The sequence below is a fragment of the Porites lutea genome, chromosome 5, assembly GCF_958299795.1.
Source record: "Porites lutea chromosome 5, jaPorLute2.1, whole genome shotgun sequence".
In the NCBI taxonomy this organism is placed as follows: domain Eukaryota; kingdom Metazoa; phylum Cnidaria; class Anthozoa; order Scleractinia; family Poritidae; genus Porites; species Porites lutea.
In genome coordinates, this window is record NC_133205.1 from 39,958,013 (window position 1) to 39,964,514 (window position 6,502).

At 38.6% G+C, this 6,502-nt stretch overlaps 1 long non-coding RNA gene across 1 annotated transcript; it reads left to right on the top strand.

The window, feature by feature from the left end:
* Window positions 1-4,690: 4,690 nt before the first annotated feature.
* LOC140939224 (uncharacterized) lies at window positions 4,691-6,177 on the top strand. Its single transcript, XR_012165616.1, has 3 exons — window positions 4,691-4,769; window positions 5,793-5,858; window positions 6,006-6,177. It is a non-coding gene; the product is annotated as an uncharacterized lncRNA (long non-coding RNA).
* The last annotated feature ends 325 nt before the right edge of the window (window positions 6,178-6,502 follow it).

Consider the following 6,502-nt stretch of genomic DNA (forward strand, 5'->3'; position numbering starts at 1 on the left):
TCAATGGATAAAAATACATATCCTAAGTTACAGTGAAAAAGTATTAAAAGATACACGATAAAATACAATAGTAATATAAGATAGAATAATACTATACTAAATTATATTTAAAAATAAGTCTATTTACAAAAGTTTTCTTGTATCTCTCCGTTGTTATCTGAGGAAGGTGATGCAAACTGTTTGAGAGGTAAAATGACGCTTATGGCACCTGTCTAAAAAACGCTGTATAACATTTAAATCAGAATCAGATGCGCCATACACAGCGAGACCATATGTGAGAATGGGAAGAACTAGGGTTTTAAACAAGTGTGATATATTTAGACCATATGTGAGAATGGGAAGAACTAGGTTTTTAAACAAGTGATCTACGAGATTGGATTTACTATAAGAGAATGTTTAGAGAATAGATTCGCCAAAAGTTTAACACATTACTCTTCTTCTTTACTCTTCTTACTCTTCTTTCCTTTTCTGCATACCGACTCCTCTTCATATTCAGATGGGGATCTGCGAAACTTTGTACAGAACAACAGATATCATTCGGCAATAGTACGAAATATTCCGATTTAATTAATGGTGAATATTTCTTGAGAAATTAGCCATTAAAAGGACCCTAGTGTTCAAAGAAAATCGCGTCTAGTAAAAAAATTTTGCTGTTATTTTTTACTATAATTTCTGGTATCGGCTTTCATCGACATAATAAATATGCCGGAGAAATTTCAGAAAAATCGTTGGAGCAGAAGTCCGTAACTAAAAGTCGCTCAAAATTCTGCCGTGAAACTGTTTTGGAATTTCAAAAATAAATTACTATCAGGTAGAGGGAGCCACCAGTTCGAATTTTCGGGACAAGTAAATTCGATATTTGCTAAAAATGAAAACAAAAGCTGATTGCCTATAGCGTTATTCTTTAAAAGATACTTTTTAGTTTTAGAAACGGTCAGTGTAAAACGAAGACTGCGGACTGCGGACTGCAGACTGCGGACCAGGGGGTAAAATGCAGACTACAGACTGAGAGTAAAACGCAGGCTGGGGTAAAATGCAGACCGAGCATAAAGTGTAGTCGCAGAAGGGTTTAAGGGCAAATAAAATCCCGCAAAATACATCTAAACAAACACTCACTTGACGACATATATCTGCTTTCACAAATCCATTCATTCTTCTCTGGAACTTCGTCGACGACCCAAAAACATAATCGCAATCTTGAACCTTTTTTTTCCGTCCGAGCATGGATAATTAATAGATAGACTTTACTTTCTAGTATCCATTGTCCGAGAGACCTCACGCTCCAGTTTTCGATACACGTGACTGTGAATTGGTACAACACGATGTTTACGCTTAAATAAAAGTTGCTGACCCAAAATACTGTACAGAAAGAATTATGGCGATGAAAATGGGAGTAAATCATTCCAACAACAAAGAAATATGTTCTGCAGGAAATTTGGATGACCTTCCATGAAAGTATTGCAAATCAAGGTAGGCGGACGTAAGCCGTTCGGACGTTCATTGAAACTTTTGGCGAATGTAGCGAATGTACAATGCAATGTACTTCAACAAGGAAGTGAGGTGTGTAACTGATACCAGCTAGCTTACTCTCCTAGCCTGCAAAGCAGGCGCATTTTGCTGTGCGATCGATTTGGACTTTTGACTGACCGAGCGTTGGGGCGAGTCAAAAAATTATTCAAAATAATAAAACGCCTGCTCAGAGGCTATAATTCACCTATTTGGAGAAGAAGGAGCACAAGTGTTTAAAAAGTCTGCAGTCGATCTTAATTCTGCATTTTACCCCTAGCCTGCATGTTACTCTCAGTCTGCAGTCTGCAGTCCGCAGTCTGCAGTCCGCAGTCTGCGTTTTACACTGACCGGTTTTCGAAACACTATAAATAGACTTTGTCACGGTTTTCGACGCCATCTTGACGAGTAGGAAAACGCGTGAGAAATGACAGTGTTTGTATGAGAATCTAATTTCGAATAATTTCCGTAGATCGGCTGTTCTGAAAAAAAAAATGATTTGTAAACTAAACCTTCACTCCTAAGGATTCTACTGAAAAAATGTGAGGGCGTTATACCGTAAATCCTCTATTAAGCCCCCCCTCTCAAATAAGCCCCCCTCTCTAATAAGCCCCCCCTTTTCAGAGGAGGAAAGTTAATAAGCCCCCCCTCTCTATTAAGCCCCCCCCCCTCCCCCTCCCCTCCATCCTTAGTCTTCACAAACAATTAACATGTACTTATCAGTTATGGTTTATTCAGGCTGGAAATTCATATTGTTTTTGGTCTTCGGCCGCATGACCTCCAACTTCATGTGCTTAACTTTTTCAACTTTATGCTCTAGTTCTCTGTGGAGAATTGTTACCATTTTTTTATTGTTAGAAAAAGCAGTATAGCGTCCGGTAACCACAAGTCTGTCCTCGAGAAACCTTGCTGCCGTTGATGCATTTCGCTAAATTAAATAAGCCCCCCCTCTCTTTTAAGCCCCCCCCTCTCTATTAAGCGCCCCCTCAAAAGTGCTTGAAAAAAATAAGCCCCCCGGGGGGCTTAATAGAGCATTTACGGTATGCGCTAGAAGACCTAAGACCTAGAACCACTTTATAAAATTTTCTATATACATTTGTCCGTAAGAAAGTCCCAGGAAAATTACAGACAAATATATGGAAAATCTAAAGCAAGCCTCTGGAGAAATTTAAGCTCATGTACGCCTCCAAAATTTTTTATGACCATCCTTTGCTTTGTAGCTTTAGTTTACAACTGATATTTTTTTCAGAACAGCCGTTTTACGGAAATTAGTCGACATTAGATTCTCATACAAACACTGTAATTTCTTACACGTTTGCCTACTCGTCAAGATGGGGGTAAGGACAAAATATGGGGTAGGCCATGGCCCACCCCATGGGGTAGGCCATGGTGTAGGCCATGGGGTAGGCCATGGTGTGGGGGTGGTCAATTTTCCAAAAAAGAAATAAAGGAAATTTCAATAATTTTTAATAATATTTATGCTACCGATTATTTTAGATTATTGGGCCCTTGTTGAGAAGAATGTATTTAGGATTTGACAATTATCAGCACACCACCCTGGAGGTGGGTGGTAGCGTGGTACATAATTTCGCGCCATTACAGGTCACGTGTCAAGAAAAACATCGGTAGAATGGCGGAAGTAGAAGGTATTGAGTTGAGTCTTTTTTCGAATGAACTTTGCCGCTCTCGTACGACTATAAAGGAATTCTGTAATGCTAATGATGTTTTTGCTAATGGTGTTTTGACATGTGGTCTCATCGTCTGACCTTTATGGTTTGCTATACCAAGAGCGCGAGATTTTCGTCGTCATGAGTTCGGGTGATGAAGGTAAGCAGAAATACTTGTTGATTCAGTCAGGCTTCAAATCATGGTTTTTTGTAACACTATCTTGTTGTAACCTACAATCATCTAGATTCCTACTTTGTCTCCTCGGCGAAATTTTTAAACCCGTAGAAGCAAATGAGACAGCAATGCAGTTCGGACTGCTGGTGAATTAATATTATTTAGTGATCTTCCTGTCATGGAAGTAAACTCAAAGGCTAACGTTTGTAATTTCGCTCTTCTCATTAAATAGCACTGATGCAATAAGAAGGTTTTGCTTTCATTTGTTCGTCTTTAACCTTCATGCGATTTAGATATCTGTTAAGTATTTTTTAAAAGCGAAGTTATCAAAACGAAGTCAGCTTGCTTGGAAAAACCCATGCGCCCGAAAGAAAATTGTGTTTACAAGTATAAGGTGACATTCCAAAGGTCACGCGTGCAGGTCAATGTTTACATTTATAGATATACATGTAGTTGTTTCGGCCGAATAGTTTCCTAATTATTTCACTCCGTACTTTAATACGAATGTAAATTTTATAAACATTTGGATGTTGATGAGGCCAAGGAGACACTTTCTAATTCTTTCCTGTTTTCAATATAATCTTGAATCGGTAAACTGGACCATAGCTTTTGGAATCCAGTTTATAATGAGAGGAACATTTTTGCTTTGTTTTGTTTTTTATTTTTTCCTGAAATATAGCAGATAGCATGACATGTTTTCGTCATTATTTACCCATAATAGATAGACAACCATGAAGACCGTGAAGCATGTTGATTTATGTGATTTACACCCAGAAAAAATCTTGCTGCCAGGTGTGCTTTTGGCATCTTTGTTTCTCTTATAACCACAATAATGACTTACAGTTTTATAAGCCACAGAGGCAACTGTCATTTCGGTATTGCACACATATACTTGACAATTTACAAATCAAAGGTGCCTTATAAAAGGTCCAAAAGAAGTCTCATGCTTGTTTCAATCAGGACAATGATTCTGAACAAGAACAACAACAGACTGAACAGAAAACGTAGATTACCTTTTGTTTACAGAAAACGTTTGATTTGTTTTCAGAAGAAAAAATAGACAAGGAAACAATAGATTCAAAGGTAAGAAACTGACTCTGCTCGGAGGCAACACATTATTTCTTGCTGGAAGAATTCGTGTACTTCACTTGTCGTTTTAATTCTTTAAATCGATTTGTAAGTTAATTGTTATTGACAGTTGTTAATGTCATTACAGGTTAATTGTTTTTGAAATTAGACCGAAATGAGCCTCCATGTGAGCTTGCTAAGCGTACTTTGATTTCTACTGTAACTTAAAATTCATTTATTCACAGCCTACAATTTTTTTCTTCATTCTAAAATTAGGTGGAAATACTGGCACAAGAGCTATCACTTTTAGAGAGCCCAACGAAAAGAGGGAAAGTAAAAGAGTCCATTGTGCAGTAAGTAAATTCATTTCATTTAGTGATAGGATTGGTTACCAAACCAAGACCCAAACCTCATTCCTTCAATCAAGTTCATTGAAAGTTTTGTTGTTGTTTATCCATCTGCCGGGAACTCTGGAATGTGTTTGATGCAGTCTGATCCAGATGATGAGGTTTCCATTTGCGGAACTTACCACGTACATGAATTCATTTCACGGCATTTGGTACTATTGACGTCTGTAACAACTGATGTGCGCTTATAAATTTTAGTGGGCCTCATCAGTACTGATAAGTTCGACTCCGTCTTGTTTAAGTTCAACATCTGAAACAGGCATCAGTCATCCAAAAGTTGATATCAAAAGCATATAAACCAAAGATACTGTTCATATTTATGGTATACTGCAGGCAAATATAGTATTCCCATAAATTAATTTGTTTAAGAGAGATAAGTTTGATTTATGGATCCAAAAAGTTTTCACTCAATAGGTCTGGCCCCAGTTGTTCAAAAGCTTGATGAAGATATCCACTGGATGAACCTCCTATCCATTGGATAATGCAATTGGTTTCTGTAATACTTATCTGCTGGATAGTGATTTTTTTGGTGGAATCCAGTATTTGAACAAACCGGGTTTGGACGTGAGAATGACGCAAATTGTAAGGACATAAGGTTGGTTCCAAGTGACATTGTTACTTACCTAAACTATTTGACAAAAATGTCTAGTAAAATGCACGTTATATGTCTAATACGGCTCTTTAAAGCACTATTGACTATACATGTTTCCCCCTTTGCCCCCAAAAAAACAATGTTTAAGCCCGGCCGGAACATCTTTGCTCCTTACCGAACAACTTTGATCAGAGTGGGGTGGGGTAGGGGTAACAACGGTGCCACATTCGCGGCCCGGGTGTCCTTTGGGTAAGAAAGTGCCAAATTCTTAACACTTTCTTTTGCAAGATTTTAGATTTTGTAGCATTTGTCAAAGTGCAAAGAAACCTATTGCTGGTCAATTGATAACACTGACTATCATTTTTATTTCCGCACAGTAGCAGAAGCGACGGCAGTACCAGAAGCCGCGGTGATGAAGACCCTGCTGGTAATGACTCAAAACGGTATGTTCAACAATAGTGCTTGCGTGTTTGATCAAACAATCCAGTTTGAACAACAAGTCGACCGAAAGAATGATAAACAGACACCAATACTTTTGAAACGTGGATATCCCACACTTAACATTAAACGCTTGTGTTCTATTTCAACAGGTATGCACGTCGCTTAGACCTTTCGGATTCCAGTTCATGCGACGAACAGGAAAGCCATATCCCTTCGTATTACAAAGGAAATAGACAGCTTCCTGTGATTTCCCCTGCGATCTTGAGTGATTTCAGTAACAATGGCGTCGTTCCTTTTCTACTTAACGCGGAGAAGTCTCGTTCCAGCTTAATCGCTACAACGCATCCAATCCGTGTCGAAAATAACGCGTGTTTTCTGGTGGATCTCGATCAGCTCCAGGACCCAGAAGATTTACTCTGTGATGATCTTGGTTCTTGGAATCAAAGCAAAACTTCAGTCAAAAAGTACCAACTAGGAAGAAAGAATGGCCATGTCACAAAGATCATAAAACGGCCTGATTACGCTGACGGTAAGCATAGTGTCTTTCGTAGAACATTTGTGAACAGGAGTGATAACTCGATGCGAAAGACCATCGTCAATGTGGTTCGTCCCGACGGAAGCCATCACAAGTTGGTCTTTGTGCGTT